At 44.6% G+C, this 20,056-nt stretch overlaps 1 pseudogene; it reads left to right on the top strand.

The window, feature by feature from the left end:
- The first annotated feature begins 17,937 nt into the window (after positions 1–17,937).
- LOC123821872 lies at positions 17,938–18,989 on the top strand (annotated as a pseudogene).
- Positions 18,990–20,056: the final 1,067 nt, after the last annotated feature.

Here is a 20,056-nt window from a genome sequence, read left to right as displayed (position 1 = left end):
GGGCCGGTCTCTCCGCGCTTTCTTCTCTGGGGCGGCGCGGATCCCGCACGCCCCCTAGTGGCCCAGGGCCGACGGGGAACCCGCCGAGGGCCCACGCGAGCCCATTAGGGTCAAGGTCAGCCTGCCAAACTGCTGAGGACCTTGAGCCAGCTCTCAAAGCCCCGAGTCCGAGCGCAGGGGCGGCACAGACCTGGGAATAAGTCCCTTCCCTGGCTCTGTCTGCGGTGAGGTTTCACACCTGAAGATCATCTCCTGAGCGAGGGAATCTATCTTTACTGCCTGTTTTTCCTTGGTTACTCTATGAACAGTTTTGTTTCTCTTTTGTAAATGCCTAGATTTCACATTCTCGTCTGTGTTATGTCAGTTTCCACTCTGCATGTTTTACATCTTCAAATATTTGTAGCTATTGCTCACTTCCCGTTGTCTCTGGTCTTGGTCTATTTCAATATCCTTTGGGTTCTTAAACTTTTAAAATTCCCCTGTTGTCATGTTACTGGAATTTTAGGAGTACATGCCAATAGACACATGTGTTCACTTTGGCATGTTTAACCAGAATTCATAGTGGTATGTCTAAAGCTTCAAATCAAATTATTTGTCAACCCTGTTTAAAAATTATCAGTGGCTCAAACAAAAGCAAAAACCCACAGTTGGAAGTGTATCCTTTGTAAGAGGGCACTTCGGGCTTCTCAAAGGCCTCGCTGTCACTCAGACAATCTCCGCTGCTGTCACTGAAATCTCCCCACCTCTTCCTGAGATGCTATGCTTTCTTTTATCTTGGGGTGTTGGCTCTCACATCCTGTTTCTCTTCCTTTGTTGAGCTCCTAATAATCTTCAGCTCTCAGCTTAAACATCGCCTTCTCTTTCCACTTCCCCCAAGTATAGGATGGATGCCCACTTTTTCCCTCTCCAATAATAGCACCGTGTGCTGTGTGAGTCACTTTGGCACTGCATTATACTGTACCTTTAGAACCCTGTGTCCTGCTCTGCATTATGAAGGCTAAGCAGGGACTTGGTCTTCTTGTCTGTAAGAACATCAACATTCAGTGTTTGTGTAGCCAGTACTCAATAAAAATGTGATAACTGAATATTGAATTAGCACTCTATTCCAAGGCCTGAGTTCACAACTGAGCTTTATCTGCTGGCCAACTTTGTGATCTTTGAATAGAAAAAAGAGCACAGGACGTAGAAGAAATGGTGAGATCTATTTCTGACTCTGCCATTTCTTTTACGATGTTAGGAGATCACAACCCTTCCAATCTCCATTTTCTCAGTTTTAAATGAAGCGAAAATATATGCTCTATTGTCTGTACAAAGTGATATAAAGATAATATTCACAAATATACAGTATATTTTATAAATGTATAAAATGTGCTAAAAATCAGTCTCACTTTAAGGAGCTGTTTCATGTCTAGTACTGTGTTCCTTGCCAAGTTCTTTGCTGGGCATGTGTATGTGTGTTTTTGGGTGCCCTTCTCGTTAATAATCAGCCTCTCATCTCTCTGTGCCTGTAGGAATGTCATATGATTAAGAAAAAAAAGCATGGAGTGCCCCTATTTTAACATAATTTTAAGTAATCATAAATGTATCAAATATTTTAAAAAGATCAAAACTTAAATTTTGCAATGTTTTCCTATAGGTTACATATTGCTATTTAACCATTATAATTCCACGTTTATTTCATATGATTTTCCACAGCTGATGTAGAACAAACAGCTTGGCAAAATATAAATGAAATTCTAGCCTGCTTGGACAATAGTCTTTATTGCTTTCTGTTTCTGTGTTGTGTAGGATAATCTAATATTCATGAGATCATAGAGCCAAATACAATGATAATCTCTTCCCACTTAAAAGGATTTTGTGTTTTATGTTGCAGAATTTGTGTGGCAGCCCCATAGTTGTCACTTTTAACTATTTCTTCATGGAGCTAGTTGGTACAATCTTCCAGAGAATGCACAGTAACCAAATTTATGTCTGATTCCTATACTAAATTGAGTATCCTCTTTGCGTCCACCAAAAATCTTTTAAAATCAACTTACCTACTTTTTAATCTGCAATATGATTTCCGTGTCTAAACTAGCCACTGCAATGTTTATTCAGTAGCCTGGGGATTTTAAAAGGAAATGGAAAAGCTTGGAGAAAGAATATTTAACAAATGCCTCTTTTCCTCTGAACCATTCAAGGACATTACTTGAAAAGCCATGAATATTCACAAAACCTAGAATCCCGTGTTTGTATAGGAATGCCGTCACGGTTGGGTAGACACTTCAATGAAACATGGTTTGGAAGGCACATTTGACATAGATGAGATCAAGTTTTTTAATTCATGATTTGACCTGTTTCGCACATGTTTTGAAACATTCAGCCGGTAAAGCATGTTGCCCCTTTGGAACAGCAACAGCTTGCTCGCTTAACGTCAACAGCACTTGGAAGTAATTTTGTGCAGACACTAGTTCAGAGTCGCTACAGATAATGTAAGTTTACCTTCTTTGAACAATGGCTATGTGGCAAATACTGTTTTCAGCCCTGTGTAGGTATCAATGCATTTAGCTGAGCAGTCCTACAATGTGGGCACTTTTATACAGGTGAGGGGATGGGTAATAGATGACACAGAGAAGAGGCCCTGGCCTCAAACCCAGGTGTCTGCTTCCGGAAGCCCTGCTCTGAGCTCTGGTGCGCTGCAAATCCAGCCCTCAGCAGTTAGTAGCTTCAAGTGGGCAAGTAGACTGTTCTCTCTTTATCACGTAGGTGTAACAGTTTGTGGATTGGATTGGAACTGTTTGAACGCAAGAGGGCAAGCTTTGCAAATTCAGTCCTGCTGAATGCTGACAGGAAACTGTCCTGGAACTCAAGTTTACCAAGGAATTTTCTTGAAATCAAAGACCATGGAGTCTCAGCAGTGGGTTGTGCAGTGTATGTGGTTATGGCCATTATAACCATAATGATCAGTCAGATTGAATATCAAGGGGTTTCAAGACTTGCTACCCATTATTTCAATATGTGTTAATGTTGAAAGATTATACATCACAAAATGCCTCAGTCAAAATTTCCAGTCTCTGACCCTTTGAAAACAAAACCATGAGACCAGAACCAGGACACTTGTCACAATGGGGCAGCGATACTCTGAAAAGCAGGATACTAAGTCAATAATTTTTTCCCTCTCTTCTGCCAATCATGCACAAAAATATTTGTGGCAGGGCTGACTGTTCTATTCCAGGAGTTGTTTAGGTTGAGTAGAAAGTACTCAATGCAACCAGAATTGTTCTCACTTTCATTAGTGTAGTGGCCAGGTAAGTTCTACGTTAAACTTTGTCAACAAGCAACCCTCAAATTGCAGTGGCTTTTTCTAGAGAAGGTTGGTCTTTTGCTTCTGTAAAATCTGATGTGGGCTTGGATGAGTCTCCAGGCAGCTGGCCGCTGTGTGATGCTCTGGAATCCACTAGACTGCTTGCATCCTGTGGTGTCGCCAGCTCAGTGGCTGCTTCTGTAGTCACCAAACCAGGCAGGGCAAGAAGGGCTGGACGGTCTTGCACCAGCCATTACATGCTTTGGGCCTGAAGCAACACACGCAATTTCGATTTAAAAGGCATTGGTTCAAGCTAGTCGTGAAAGCCCGTCTGCGTTTGCGGGTTAGGAGAGAATAAGCCTGTGTGTGCTGTGAAGAGTACACCAGAGCTTTCTCCCATCTGTAGATTACTGTCTCTAGAAGACTAAACAAAGAGTAAGCAAACACGCCACATTATGAAAGATAGGGAGTTATCCCAATAGTTAGAAGTACGTTAATATGATGGCCTCTACTTATGTATAAAGAAGTTAAAACTCAGACAATTGTCTACTGGCAAACACATTAAGGTAACTGATTTACCTGTCGTGTGTTTTCAGGTTAGAACCAGGATTTCCTAACCTTGGCACTATTGGCAGTTTGAGTGGGAAAGCTCTGTCATAGGGGGCTTTTCAGGGCATCGTGTGACGTTTAGCAGCATTCCTGGTCCCTACCCACTACCTGCCAGTAGCCAACACGTCTCCTCCACCCCAATGGGACAAGCAGATATACCTCCAGATAGCGCCAAAAGCCCTTAGAGGACAGAATCACCTTAGGATGAGAGCCGCTGGCTAGAATGATCCCCTCTATCATTTTCAACACCCAGCCTCAGCGTTAACACAGCAGCACAGATGTAACTATAGATTCCATAATATATAAAGCACTGCACATGGCTTCATCTCAATTAATAAAATAATTAGGAGAAAGGTGTTGTTATATTTAACATAGGAGTGAACAAGTTGAAAAGAGGAAATGCTTTGTCCGTGTCACAAGCCAAGTAAATGACAGGGAGCCAACCTAATCTAAGTCCTCTCGTTCCAGATTCATAAATATTCATAAGTTTCCCTGAAGACCTCCTCTGTGACAAGTACCATTCTAGTTACAGAGGATACAAAGATAGAAGATGTGGTTCCTGCTCTCAGGAGACTCCTGGACTAGCAGGCAAAGAGACAAATTAACATAAAATTACACTGGAGTGATTAAGTGCTCTTATAGGAGGGCTTCCAGCCCGCAGAGTGAGGCGCCCCACCCGCCGCATGATCAGGAAAGCAGTGGAAACACTACAGTGGAATGGAGGGAAGGACAGGAAGCACTGGGACAAAGAATGTTGATTTTCTTTCTGAGTCACCACAGGAGAAAATAAACCGACATGTAGACAACTGCAGAGCAGATCAAGAGCAACATTTTTTAATGATATTCTGAGCGGCGAGAGGGAAGAACTGTAAGAAATGCCACTGGGCCCTAAGCACGCAGGCAGGGGGCGTCTGCCCTGTGGCAAAGGCAGAAACGCCCCGCACTCCACAGGTGTTCTATCACGCTGATGCAGGCGAATCACAGGGAGCGCAAGGGAGAGGTTCTATTAGGGGAATCATTTTTAAAAATGTTAAAAGCTCAAATCGTATGTCTCTGACACAGAAAAAAAAAGTGAATGAAGAAGAACAGGTTAAAGAAGGTCATTTTCATACAAATAACAAGCCGTGTAATTTCTGAAAATGCAGCCCGCTGGAAGCTCACTGGGCAGCCGGTTTATCCAAGGTTTGAACTGTGCTCATTTGGAACCAGTTGGATTTGCCTTTTGATTTGACTGTGTCTTAATATTTAAATATTTCAATTATTCGGCAGTGGAAGACAGATTTTACATGTTGGAGACTCATTAGCATGAGTGGGATTCTCTGTCCGTGTGCACTTTAATGATGTGGCCAATTAAGTGACTCTCGGCTACATAAAGCGCACTCGCAGGGCTTCGTTCTTTAAACTCCCACTCCCAGGGCTGGGGGTTGTCACTGAGTCAGCCATGTTTTCAATTCCGTGTTTGGAAACCAGAGAGAGTGCAAAGATTGTTTCCTCAGATGGGGACATGTGGGCCTCGGTGTTCCTTAGTCTTCGATATGAATCACTTCATTTCTCTCTTAGCCTTTACTCACAACATGTTGTTCCTTTTATCATCAACCTGCGCAACCAGCAAACAGTGACTCATTCCTTTTCCTGTCCCTGTGCTATCTGACCACCCCTCGCCCACTCTACCCACCAGGCATGTCCTGCCTGTCACCCGGTGAAGTCTTACTTCTCCTCTGTTGTCCTGATCAAAGCCTTGCTTCTCCACCCAACCTTTTCTGATTGGAGGCATCGAAGTAGTCCCACTTCCTGCATCCTGCTCTCGATGTGTGGGTCGCTCTTGGTAGGTGCAGCATTCCTCGTGTTGGCTGGGGGCAATAATTCCACACTGCAATTCATCCCGCCCAATCTCCACAATGGCGCCTGCACACAAAGCATACAGTGGAGGAGCAGCAGCTACAAAGTCAACTTGACAAATCTTGCAAGAGTAAAATGCTGGAAAAAATCTATGGGTGGTGGTGGGAGCAGTTTACGGTGAACTTAAAGAGAAAGTGAGGTGAATTTAGGGAGAAAATAGGGGAGAAAGTTTAAGGTCCTTTTGACTTGGGGTAGGGAGGCAGTCTAGGTAAGTAGCACGAGAGGGACGACCTCCTCTGGGCTGACTCCCCCAGGCGTGCCCATGAGTGTGGGGGCGTCCCCAGCGGACAGGCTCCTCCACAGCCAGAAAAGGGGGTTTGGGCTATGGGGATGGACAGGGCAAGGAATGGCTCCTGCTTACAGACACAAGGACTGGAAAACGGCAGTCTCTAAGAAGAGGACAAGTGGGAAGAGAGGGGAGTTGGCATCAAGTATAAACTGCCAGATACAAAACGAATAAGTCCCAGGGATGTGATGTACAGTGCAGGGACTACAGTCAAGCATACAGTGACTTTGTACACGACAGATGGGTACTAGACTTGCTGTGACGATCTCAAATGATGAGCTCTTTCTAAGTTATATAATGGGCAACCACTGTGTGCTACACCTGAAACCAAAATCCTGTGGTAGGTCAACTACAATTTTAAAATACAGAGAACAGGCTGATGGTTGCCAGAAAGGAGTGGGGCTGGAGGGCTGGGTGCCAAAGGTGAAGGGATTATAAAGTGCAAACTGCAAACTGGTAGTTACAGAAGTCACAGACATGTGAAGCACAGTGCAGGGAACACAGTCAATGATATTGTAGTAACTATGTGTGGGGCCAGGCGGGCACTCGAACTATGGGGGGAACCGCTCTGTAAAGTACATGGTTGTCTTAACCACTATGCTGTCCTCCTAGAACTAATACAGAATAACATCGAATACAAACTATAATTGAAAAAAAAAATTTAGAAGTAACTTGGGAAGGCAAAGGGGGCTCAGTGAGCAAGGAGGCCTCTGGCATAGCCAGGCCTTCATGTCTGGAAGGTTTATTATAGCATCCTGCTTAGAAGCAAAAGCTGGGATAGAAATCTCAGTTCTGCCGCTTCTGGCTGTGCATGTTGGAAAATTTACTTCCACTCTTTAAGCCTCTTTAAGTCTATCGCACCCAAGATTTTGGGTGCGAACATCCAGTGAAATAAAGGGTGTTAAGCAATTGCACGAGGCCTGGCACAGGGCAGTACTCCATAAATGATGAGCTCCTCCTGCCTCTCTCCGTGACGGGGCAGATGGCTGTGGGCTGGTGCCAGGGCAGCTTGAACAGTGGATGGAAGCTCCGACTTAGAGTCAGATAAAATTAAACTCAAATTTGGTTTGATTTAGACTAGATTCAGACCTTTCCCTTGCAATTGGGCTATCTTGATCAACACACCAGGTAAAATTTATGACCCTCGGTTTTCTCATTTTTAGAAACGGCTTAGTAAAATGTATCTCAAAGAGGTCTTATAAGGATTACAGTAAGGATTAGGCATGTTGTACGTGTAGCTCTTAGCATAGTTCCTGGCATGGACTGAGTCCAATAAATTCTAGCCGGTGTTCCCAGGACTCCGACAATTTCACAGGCTTTTTGCCCCTGATTGAGCTTTCTCAGGCTGGTGATCTGTGAAACAATTTAATTCCACAAAAAAATATATTGCATTCTGACTGTGGACAAGGACAGGGTTCAAAGAAGAATACAAGATGATGTCTGTCTTCAAAGCGCTCACAGTCCGATGAGGTGGATGTATCAGCAGGAGACACGCAGCAGAGCAGCGTGCGGGAAGAAGGGGTTGATTCTCACCGCAGAGATCCGCAAGTCCCCAGGAAGCCGCATCTTGAAACAACATTTCTAAACCAGAGAACTGGAGGAAGGCTGCCTTCGGGAGTTGGAATGGCTGTGCAGGAACACTAGCCATGAACATGCTCGATGCATGTGCAGAATAACCCACGCAAGGCTTGTGCGAATGTGTGTGTGTTTGTGCGGCAGGTAGCTATGAACAATTACATACTTGATTCTTGGTTTTGGTTTTTCTAATCATGGGAGCTATTTCTTATTCAATTATGTGTTTCACACAATCTCTCTAGTGTCTTGCACAGGGTAAGCTTCAGTAAATGAATTAAAAATGCTTTCTCATTAGATTTTAATTTCCCCAGTACCCTAATGTATATTGCCTTTTCTTGCATGATACATTTATTTGATAACACCATTCCCATGAATATGCTTTGGTGTCTCTGCTGACAGGGTTTCAGAACGCATAATGACATGATTATTTTTTTTTAATTTTCATAGCAGTTTACTTGGCTTAGATAATTCAGCCTTCATACCAGGTTCTGTAAAACCACATAATAACTAGCCATGACCCAGGCTTTAGATTCTGGCTGACACTTGTGAGGTTTCTTTTCTTCAAGGAGAAGTAGCAAAGGAAAGCTTCCTCTGCCTCTTTGAGAGAAAGCATGTGGGGGTGCGTCTGGAGACCAGCTCCAGTGACAGGACCCAGCTGACCCAGAGACGTGGGAGAGCTGAAACGGGGATGCGCGTGGGTCCCCGGCCAGCAGTGACCACAGAATGCTGTGGATGGCTCAACGAAAAACACGCAAGTAAAAACATGCACAGAGACAAACTAGTTTCTGTGGAGAAGTAGGGACGAAATGGCCACCCCCCCCAGTGGGAAGCGAGCCGATTTACAGTCCATACCTGCTTTTATTGGGCTCATTTTGCATAATAATTCAGGTAATGTACAGTACTCATTAGGGGGGCAGTAAGGAACCATAGAAAACAGGGAACTCTGAGGGTCTATTTTGAGTTGGGGTCAAAGAGCTGTAAGACTTTGAGGAACAAACTAACTTCCTCCTTGGACCCTTCTCATTCAACTGAGAGCATTCTAAACAAAGAAGGTTTCACAGTAATTTACATATTCTTTCTTAGGCCTGATCACCCAGGGAATCGGCCCTTTTCAGCACAGAGCTGCACCACCCTGTCATTATTTCAGGCTTAGGTGGAGCAAGGGAACTAAGGCAACCAAGAGATAAGGAGATTTTCTCCCAGACGATGAGAACTCAGGCTATGTCAAAGCCAAGGAGCGAGGGTCCATCACCCCCTTTTGCTGCAGCCCCTCAAGTCCTTTTGGGGGGCCTCCAAAGTGATCGTGCCTGTCTTAGGTCATTCCCCCCTTGGGGAATCTTACCTGTCTTTGGCTAACCGACCAAGCTTTTGGGGGGTTCAGTCATGAATAAAGCAGCAGAAGCAGCACTCCTGCCAGGGAGATAAGCTTTTGTCTCCTTGCTGGCTTACGGTTCCAAGGGCGTTCCCTTAGCCTTAGCCTAGGGGGGTTTCAGCTCCTGATACCAGTCAGGGCTGTTCCCAACAAAATGGGAATGAGCGGAACGTGGGGGGAGGGGGCACTCACATCAAATGAACTCAGCTGGGTTGTTGCGTTGGGACCTACTTCTGACTGAAGAGGATGAGGGAGAACAGAGGGGAAGAGAAGGGCGCCACCGCGCTGTTGGCTGTAGGTGTTGCACAGGCCAGGACACAGTTCAGAGTTAGGGGTGACGCTCGAGGGACCCAATCCTCACTGTCTTTGAAGTTAATTTTGGTTCAGTAAAAACGTAAGTCAATAAAAAAACGAATTATGAGAGTCAAAGGATTATTCACTCAATGTTGACTTTGTATTGTTCATGAGAAATATTGTGGTGTCAGTTGGCCTGGAATTTTATGTAGCTCGTTCTTAAATGGTTGTTGTTGTTGTTGTTTGTTTTTTCCCCACTACCGGACGGTTCCCTGGACCCCGCAGTCTTTCCCAGCCACCACCTTGTGTCTCCCCACCCTCCCCTGACCCCGTTTACAGAAGGTGGTTTACATGAGCCCTCTCTGGTCCGTCCTTCCACTTGTGCCTCTCCTCTGTCATACGGATACCGGTGGCCTTCCTGGGATCGGTCTGCCGTGGCCTCTGCCCTCACTGGTCCCCTCACTGCGTCGGCACACAGAGAGGCCTCCTCGCTACCACGTCTCCTCTCTGCCTGCTGGGTGGTCACTCCTGCTCCTCCTTCGCCTTCCCAGGCAGCTCTTTCCCGGTCTTCTTTCGTGTCTTTTCCATCACCCTTGGTGGCATGACGTGGTGGTGTTTCGCAGGGACCCTGGCTCTCTTCTTTATCTGCATTACTCCCCAGCTGCAATCATCAGGCTATGGTTTTACACATCGTCTGCATTTTACTGGCTCTTAAATGGTCACCTCTGACTTGTGTCCTGAACTCCAGACTTTTTTATCTACCTACTTACCATGGCCAAAACCAGACTCTCACTTCCCACTCCAGAATTTGTTCTTCCAAAGTTTTCACCATCTCAAGTGCCATCTCCACTTTGCTGATGTTCAGGTCCCATTTTCAGGGGCCACCTTTAACTCTGTTCTTTCCCTCGCTCCCCACATCTAACTCACTAGCCATGGCCTTCACTCAATATTTTTAAACTACTAAGGGCCTCCCATGTGTCTGCTCCTGTTCTGGAAGCTGCAGATACAGGAGAGAATAAAGCAGGCAGAAGCCTTGACCTCTCATTCCGATGACTTTAAAGTAGATCCACAGTCCAGCCACCTTTCATCCCTCGCACATCCTCGCCACTGTTACCCCAGGCAGGACCACTCACAGCTCCTTGAATTATTGCAATAGACTCATGCTTCCACCATTGCCTCCCCACCCAGTCTCTTCTCTTCATACCAGTCTAAGCGATTATTTAAAAAAAGAAAATCAAATGCTTTTTCTCTGGTCATAAGTCTCCAATGACTCCTCATTTCACACACAGCAAAATCCGAAGTCTTTAACCAAACCCACAAGGCTCTGTACGGTCCGAGCCCTGCCATTGCTGTGATCCCCCCTCCAGCACCCTCTGCTTGTTTGGTGTTGCTCCTGTCACATCCGCCTCCTTGCACTTCTGCCAGCACTACGAACAGCCCACAACCCATGACCTTAGTGGTTGCTGCCGGCACACTCCTGCACCTCAGACCTTCCCTAAAACATCCCCTCACCCAGAAGGCCATCCCTGAACTTTAATATGAAAAAGCATCATGACACCTTCGTCACTCTATTTCCCTTGCCCTGTTTTATGCATGTGTGCATATGTACGCATATGAATGTATGTATGCATGTCATATATGTGTGTGTGTTTGTATGTATGTACACTATAGGAGTCTCTTCCATCTGTAACGTAAGCCTTCGAAAGACAAGACGTTGTTCTGCTCACTGCTGCATATCTCCACCTCCTAGGGCAGTGCCTGGGAAATGTTATGCCCTCAACAAATATGTATTGAATTGTCTTCCATCTTAGATTTTTATAACATGTTAATTTATATAAGTATATTAAAAAGTCCTTTTTGATCAAGAGTCTGCATTCTTAGCCACCTCACGGCAGATAAGTGTCCCATTTATGGCTCCAGAACAGTGAAACTCAGCTTCCCTGTGAACTGATTAACATTCTGGTCCATCCAAAGTATACACTTTCAAGTCAGTGATTAAGTGCCCTTTCTTCTTGTTGTGACTAGTTTTCCGTATTTGCTCAACTATTCAGTAGAAATGCTGCTGTAAATATGCAGTCACAAAGCCCTTGGGAGGTAGCACAAGTGATTAGCTTTGGCTCTGTCAAATGAATCAACCTGAAATCAGGCCCGGGGGTGAACAGTACAGTCAGGCGCACTACGTCGTATAAGGGAAATAAGCACTTGCACTCCGGTACTTAGATGGTGAGCTGTGTAGGGTAGCATTTCAATCCATCACAAAGGCTAGAGCAGTTGAGAAATCATGGCTAAAAATAGTCCATATGCAGATATTCCCAGAAAAAAAAATCACACTAGGGCACCGAAAGGAACAATGAAATAAAAGACAGGATGTCCGTGCCAGAAGAGCCCTGGTGTCTTAGTTAGCAACCACTGGCCGACCCAGCGCCACCTAGGCCCTGCCGTGTGGGCTGTTGTCCGTGCCGTGTCGTCTTAGCTCTGAAATTTACACGTGCTGTCGTGTGTCTGGTCCGCCCCTGCCCCCTAACTCACAAACTGCAAATTCTCTCTGTAAGATCCAGTTCCAGTATTACCTTCTTGGTAAACTCTTTTCTGAATATCTTGATACATTTAATTGCTTTTTCTCCTTTGTTGTCATGTCCATTTGCACATGTGTCTACTACAGAATGCCTTTGCATTAATTTGCTTGTGACTTTACTTCACCTTGTGTCTGCTGGCTCTTTGAGGATAAGAGTTATTTTTGTTATTGTATCTCCAGCGTCTAACCTATTATCTTCTTAGCGTAAAGTACCTTCTCATAATTTTGTCTGCTGAAATTAAAAGCCTTAAGTATTATGCCTTCTATAGTGATTTTTTTAACTTTCAAGATTCAAGAATCTCATGTAATGCGAACGTGTTTATAAGAAACAGGATACATCAGAGCAATCTAGTTTCCTATCTCAGATACACAGACCAGTGTATTATAACTATTTTTTTTAACGTTAATGCCTCCTTAAGCAACCTGTTTACAAAAGGATCAATAACATAATGCCTTTTCCTCTCTTTTTCTGCTGAAGAGTCCAAAACACTATTCTGGGAGCAATTGAGTCATCCTCATGAGATTCTCCATTAAATAGGAAGGAAACGGCTAATTCCAGTTCATTGTCTTTCTTATGTTGGATTTATAGATGAGAGACCTAAAGTACTGAGTGGCAGAATAACTCACTCAGTTACTAAAGTACAGATAGAAAATCACAGCTTTTAGAACGTCATTCCTAGTTTTTGTACTTCTTTTGGTAATATCTAGGCATTGAAAAAATTTAATTCCCAAACTGAGTGAGTGTTCATTAATTATTCCTCAAATGACTCTGAAGTAATTTCTCCCTTCTTTTTGTTCTAATAGACAAATGTTTTTTTTTCTTTTATCCTTTCACTTAACCAAAATTTTGTTTGTATTATTCTGCTGTTTTATTATTATTGGCCAAGTTCTGCTTTGTATTATTACTAGATTTTCAGCTCTTACATTTCTGTCTGGCCTTATTTTTCAATGTTGATTGACTCAGTTCCCAGAAAACAGTGCTTTAGAAACAAGGACTTCCATTCGTTTTTTGTAAACCCCTAATCCTAGGAGCTTTACCCTGGTAAGTTCTACCTGTGGGCAAGACCATCCTTGGACTCTTTTGGATCTTAATGAGACAGAAATTTCAGAACATTAAAGAGAAACCGACAGCTCATACTCCCCCTTTATTCCCCATGAACCACGTTGCTAAATCCTCTACAACCAGAGCCTGCCACGTATTCAGCCCACGGCCGACAAGGACAGCCTTCAGCTCTCACACTCTTCATCACATCGGGCGAGTGCAGCTGCCTTGGGAAAAGCAGTTGTTTTGTCCTCAGTCTGTAGCTGGACCCCCCGAAGCCCACGAAGTAGTTCCAGCAGGAAGAGGTTTTTCTCGTTTCTTCTATTTACAGTCCCTGGATAGAATCCAGCCATTGGTGACAGCATCCGGCTATAAGTTCCTATTGTCTTGTTTGATCTGCAAAGGGACAAGCTTTCCCCAATATCTGTAGACATATAAAGTACCAGCAAGCATGATTTCTCAGTGATACTCTTCAAACAGCTCTGTGGACATTCCTTTTTCTCCCCTTGTGGCAGGTAGGCAGTCCCGCTCCAGGAAGGGGCACTTGGACTGTACCTGTTAATCTTCTGTATTCCTCTGAGAAGGCCAATTGTCACCTGGCAGGGGGTCAGGTCCCAGGTTGGGTATTTCCCACAGAATCTCCCTAATAGGGCACTCAATGCATATTCACAGAATTAAAATATTAATCTTTCTGTGCCCTTGCTCATCTCTACTTCTCTGGTTAGCACAGCACCGAGCTTACCACATTACCCAGCTAAGGGGCTTATTATGATTTTTATTTGTTAAATAAAATTTCTGTTGCTTTTTCTAAAGAGCAGTTGCAGTTGATGCTTGAGATTTGCATATTCTCCATATGATTTCTTGGCATGATCTGTTTCACAATGGATCATAGATTCTGACTTTATTGTGATTTGCATTTCAGCCTAAGTGAAAAATTACCTCTTCTTTACCTTGCAGATACTATCTGCCAGAAACTAGTGGCCTGTCTCAGGGCGTCCACCTCTGCCCTGGAGATCCACAACACCTGAATATCTGGATGCATTTTGATAAACTGCCGACCTTTTCATTTTGTTCTGGTTTCCCACAGCAGATAAAACTGTGTGTGAAGCTAGACTCCAAATTTTAATATAATCTGGCAAATGGATGAAACAAGACAAGACTCATCCCATGGGCCACAATTCTAGGGAGACCTAGGTTATTTTTAAATGGAAAAAGTGCTCTCTGGGTTCACCCTTAGACAGAATTTTATACCATTGCTTGAGACAAGTGCTCTCAATTGGGCCAGAGTTAGCCTCCCCCCACCCCCACCCCCCCATTTACCAGAATTCCAGAGAACCACATCTTGGGCTGTGTAGAAAATAGTCATTTCCCCAAAGTTTATCTTTTAATATAGGGCATCCCTAAACTGGCTGTACCCCTGATTCTGCTGTTGAAATGGGGCTGTTGAGGTGACTGGATTTGGACAACACTATCAAATTCCATCAGTGATATATTGCACTGTGATGATCTTTGAATCTCTCACTTGATGCTTTAAGAGAGGAGAATTCCATTCATCCCTTCCTAGTAGATCACAGACTTAAAAACAAGCTTCATGGTTTACAGAAATGTGGGTCCCTCCCCCTCTATAAATAGCAGTCCTAATAACAGCAATGTTGGACAAGTGATCCGTGAAGCATGCTGTGAAGTGGACATAACAGAGAAGGGTTCCTACGACTACAGCAAATGCAAATCTTAATATTAGACGATTTAAAAATGAATAATAAACCCTTGCAGGGTGTTCTGAGACAGCTGGCACAACAATCAGAGCAGATTTTTGGTTAGAAAGGTGTGACGGGTAAACAGCAATTGATTTATGGAGACGGGATGGGAGGATCTCGGTTTTCTGTTTTAAAATCCAAAGACGGCTGCCCTCAAAGTCAATGCTGTTCACTAAGATGGAAAAGGCTGCCATTCTTCTGTCCTTCTCTCAACTAACAAAATTAAATGAACATGATGAAGATTATTTTCACATGCAAAGTCATCTGAATTACCTGAACTCCAAACCTCATTTGATATAGTATCACCTGAATTAGTTCCCCTGGAAGAATTTAGGTAGGAGCTGACATCGTGGTACCTCACGTCAATTGCTAAAATAATGGCATCTATTTTAATTGATATAGGTTATGCCTGACTAAGGATGGTTGGGGCTTTTTAGAGCTTCATATAGATTTGCCCACAAGGAACATAGGGAGACACTCTAGTTTCTGAACTGTCTCAGTGTGCTGACAAGCTGAGAGCTGTGTGTTATGGCTCTGGGGTTAAGAACCTAGACTGGGGTATATTGAGACTATTCCTGATTCTCAGAAGGTGCGAAACTAAGTCCCAGGGCAAATGTTTTCTGTTTTTGTTTTTCTTTTCAGCAGTAACATCATCAGAGTGTTCAAACTGAAAGTAAACCTTTTGTACTTAATCTGCTTTTCCTATTCATAAGAATAAATTGTGATTTAATCAGACATGGTCTTGTATAATTCCCCTTGATGTGATCTTTCTATTTTAAGAATCATTTCACATTGGGTTTTTTGTTGCTGTTATTATTAATTTTGAACTATCCAAAAGCATTGCTCTGAGAATCTCTTCAATATCTTTTGAATATTTCTTTTCAACAGACAACACGGGGCGGTGAGATGACTAGAAGGGAGAGGAGTGTTTCTGCATCATCTCCTGTGGTCGTTTTGGGTCTCTCTCCCTCGCTGATTTTTCTCCTTCCAATCTCAGCTGCAAACATTCTCCTGCCTCTCCTATATCTCTGTTCAGGGGATTCCTCATGATTTGTCTCAGGAGTCACATTATGTTTAGTAGCTCAGTTAGGGGTTTAGGGATACATTTTGAACACATGCTACAATTCAAATGAGGAACATTCTCACTATCAGTACCCCAGGCTTCTGACTCTGCAGCAGAGAGGCATGGGCTAAAGAAAGCAATGTGAATCTTTTTTTTTTAAGATTTTATTTATTTATTTTTAGAGAGGGGAGGAAGGGAGATAGATAGAGAGAGAGAGAGAGAGAGAGAGAGAGAGGGAGAGAAACATCAATGTGTGGTTGCTGGGGGTCATGGCCTGCAACCCAGGCATGTACCCTGACTGGGAATTGAACCTGCGACACTTTGGTTCGCAGCCCACATTCAATCCACTAAGCTACGCCAGTCTGGGCTCAGCAAAGTGAATCTTACTGGTCATTTATGACCCTGATGGGCTCCTGAATCTTCTGTGTTACTGGGTCCCTTTCAAAAGTGTTCAGGCACGAGCCTCTCCTTCCATTTTCCTTATAGAAGTTTGACCACTCCCCACACCATGTATCTCCAGAAAAAAAATATCTTCAACACAGAGGGTTTTCTCCCACAGCTGTCTCCCAGAGATGCTTGGAGGTGGCACGAGTAACAGATTTGCCTTCTAAACAGCAGCTTGCCTGGAATATCATAAAGCCAGCATAATCTTCTTCGTCGTGCATTTTCTTTTAAAATAGAAACATTTCCTCTGGCAACCTATTATAACCCACTCCAGGGAGTTCCCTCAAATCTTCTCCTTAGGAGAACGGATAACAAGTGGAACAGAGGTTCTGGAAGGATGATGGAGAGAGGAGCGACAAGGGGGCTACTGTTTATCCAGGGAAGATAAACACGTGACCTGCAGCGAGCACATGCAGACCCCCAACAGCCTGACATGCAGCGGCTGTGGTGTCTGTTGGGAAGGAGACTGTTATGAATGAAATGTCCACTATGCTGAAATCCTAGCCCCACTCTGACCAGGTGATAGATAGGGACTCTGGGGAGTGGTTAGGTCGTGAGGGTACAGTCCTGGTGGATGGGATTAGTCTTCTTATAAAAGGGACCCCACATGAGGGTCAACTTCTACCATGTGAGAAGGACACTGAGTAGGTTGATGCTTGGATGTGGACTTCCCAGCCTCCTGAACTGTGAGACGTAAATTCTTTTGTTTATAAGCTACCCAGTCCCTGGCACTGTCATAGCGGCTCCGATGAACTAAGACAAAACCATGACTAGTCCTGCAGAATCTCTATTATTCTCAGAGCTATTGGTACTCACACCAGTAGGTACCAGTGGGTAAAGTCTCCCTCTCCCTTTCTCTCCCCTTCTCTCTGTATAAACACACACGTACATATACTTCCCAAAACAAGACTTTCTTCTTTAATTAAATATAAATAAATTCTTTATCTGTGCCAGGTACACTGCTTTGCAACTGGAAAATGATTTAAGGAACTGGGAAAGGCCAGCTTATAAAAGAGAAACTTGATAGAAACCTCTGTAACTTATTCACATATTTGAAAAACTGACTGTGGATAAGGAATTCACTTTATACAGTGTGGCTCCAGAGGCGAAAATACTCATTTTTTTATTCAGCAGACTCTGACTGAGAACCTCCTGTGTGCCATTGATGCTGTCACAGATGCTGGAGACACCAAAGTGAGACATTTCTCTGTTCAGAGAGCAAACTTTCCCTTGAAGCTCAAAGAGGTCAAGGCATCAGAGGAGATCATTTCAGTACAACACAGTGACAAAGTCCCTAACAATGAGGACTATCCCCAAACGTAACAGGGTGTCTTGTGAGCTTTCATCACTCAGTTTAGCTGTGATTCTCTAGGGCGGAATAGAGTAGATGAAGAGTTCAGGGCAATGGACTTAGTAGCCATTCTGATTGGCTGCCAGCAACGCCTGGAGTGCTGGGGCATGTGGCGTCACATGCTCTGGCTGCCATCTTGTTCCCAGGGGCAGCTGGCGAAGAGATCATGGTCCCTGGCCATCCCCTCACCTTCTTCCAGGAGTTCTGAAGGCCAGCATCTCCACATCTGCTTTGGATACAGAGTTCATCTGTCTGTATCCTCACTGCCCTTTCTCACCTGGCTGGGGCACAGTGAGGGGACCCCCTCTCCCAAGGTGGTCTATGCAGTCGGGTCACATGTATCGGGACACTGTCTTTGGGACACTGAACCCAGATGAGTGACCGGCCATGTCACTGTCCCATTTGTACCAGGCCAGGGAAGGTCACATGGATGAGCATGAGAAGGAGGACGTTAAGATCACTGACTAGGATCTGCACGCAGAGTGAGTTCAATCTCAACCAGTGGTGGCATTGATGGACCAATGAAGAGGCCACCTGTGGAGTGTGGAGAGAGAGAAACTTGGATGGAGAGAGAGAGGCCCAGCTTTGGAGGTAAAGGGGCTGGCGACTACTACTTGCCAGTCAACTTCATCAATGTCAGGCTCAAGAAAGGGGTGACACAGGACACATAGCTGGAAAATTCTTATGGTGAAGAAAAAACAATTAAGCAGGATGAATTTCCTAAGAATTTGAGACCAAAGAAGTTAAAAACTGGTGGCAAATTTAAACCCAGCCAGAAAGGGTTTGCAGGGGGAACCAAATTGTTCATGAATTTTGATCTCTGGGTAGGACACACAAAAGGAATTAGACAGAAGTGTCTGCAGAAGGTGGGCTCCATCTCTGTAAGGGGCCTTGATAAGGACACACAAGGTATCATTAACCCAGTCAAAACCAAAGAGAGAAAGGGAAAAGGCAACATGGGAGCCTGTGGCCCGGAGTGGATCACTCAGGCCCTTCAAGACATCCCTGTTGTTAACTCTGGAGAAGAAGCTGAAGAGGAGTTTGAGAAGGAGCTGAGCCAGTGGAGGAAAGATCCCAGCAGAAGCAAGAAGAAGCCCATACACTCTTATAAGACAATGGAAAAGTTGAAGGCCAACAGCAGGGTTAGGAAGAAGCTCACTGATCTCCAGAAAGAGTTTTCTCAGGTCAAGGTCATAGACATGACTGGTCGGGAGCAGAAGGTCTACTACAGCTACAGTCAGATCAGCCACAAGCACAACATCCCTGACAAAGGGCTGCCACAGCAGTCACAGCAGCTGCCACAGCCCAGCAAGGAGGCCAAGGCCCTAGGCTCTGTGCTGCCAGAATTGGAGCACAACCTGCAGCTGCTCACCAACCTCACGGAGCAGCAGATCATGCCAAGAGTTGGCACACTTGTCTGCCAAGTGCAAATTCAATGAAGCACTTGATATCATGAGTAGGGAGATGTCCTCCAACATTGGTGACTACATGCAGCCTGGAGCATGGGAGAACGTCACTTACCCCACCCACACGGAGTGGAGGAAGGACTTCCAGTACAAGGCCAGGCAGGAGTGACAGGAGATAAGAACATAGCCCAGGGGGTCATCAGCATGGCCACCAGCTCCATGCCCATGATCTTTAAAGACTTCATTGAGACTAAGGCCAAGGGTAACAACATGGTCTTCATGTTTGTCATTGGGAAGTGACATGAAGGGAAGCAGCTCTACACCTTTGGCCACATCATCATCTACATCAACAGGGGAGTGGTCTTCATCCACGGTGAGAAGCCCTGGGTGCCCATCTCCCTGTAGCACCCGATTGACATCGGCAAGTGAACTGCAGCAGGCCTGGAGCAGGCTGGACAGTTGCACCTTAAAAGACGGAGGTCTGAAATTTCAAGGAAGACTCACCTTGTGCAAAGCAAGGCACTGATGGGGTGCAACAGGCCCCTGCTGGTACCTAGCATACATTTGGGTCTGCAAGGTAGTCCTGGCTGGGCCCCCCTGGCGCCCTGTCGCACTGCACCGCAATGGGACAGTCTGAGTAACTGCCGTGTGCTAGTGGTTCAAAGGCACCAGGTGCTAACCCATGGTTATGTGGGCCCTCAGTTCAGCGGCCTTGGTTCGTGAGTTTGGCTAAGAGAAGAATTCAGAGTCAAGAACTCAAGTTATAAGAGGAGGTTCATTTAGAAAGTCACAGAGGTGGAAAGAAGTGAGCAGCTGGGCTGCACGGCCTCGGGAACCAAGTTACGGAGGTGAAAAGAAGGCCCGTGGAGCTTAGTCACTTCAGCGTTATACTCGGCTTTCCCCCCAAGTACTTCTAAAATATCGTATTGGGTTATCGCTTTTAAAAGTTACTCTGCACACTATCTTATGCTGTACTTTTTTTTGTATTTTTTTTCTAATTATTTTAACTTTTTAATATGTTTTTGTTTTGTCATTTCAAATTGAAATGAGTTTGCTGGGCCTGATCCATTGTAATGGTAACCATAGTTTTTTTTAAAGAT

Source organism: Phyllostomus hastatus, unplaced genomic scaffold, assembly GCF_019186645.2.
Source record: "Phyllostomus hastatus isolate PE091 unplaced genomic scaffold, TTU_PhHast_1.1 phas_contig_40, whole genome shotgun sequence".
Lineage (NCBI taxonomy): Eukaryota > Metazoa > Chordata > Mammalia > Chiroptera > Phyllostomidae > Phyllostomus > Phyllostomus hastatus.
Note: the sequence above shows the minus strand (reverse complement) of the source record. Positions and strands in the feature narration are given on the sequence as shown.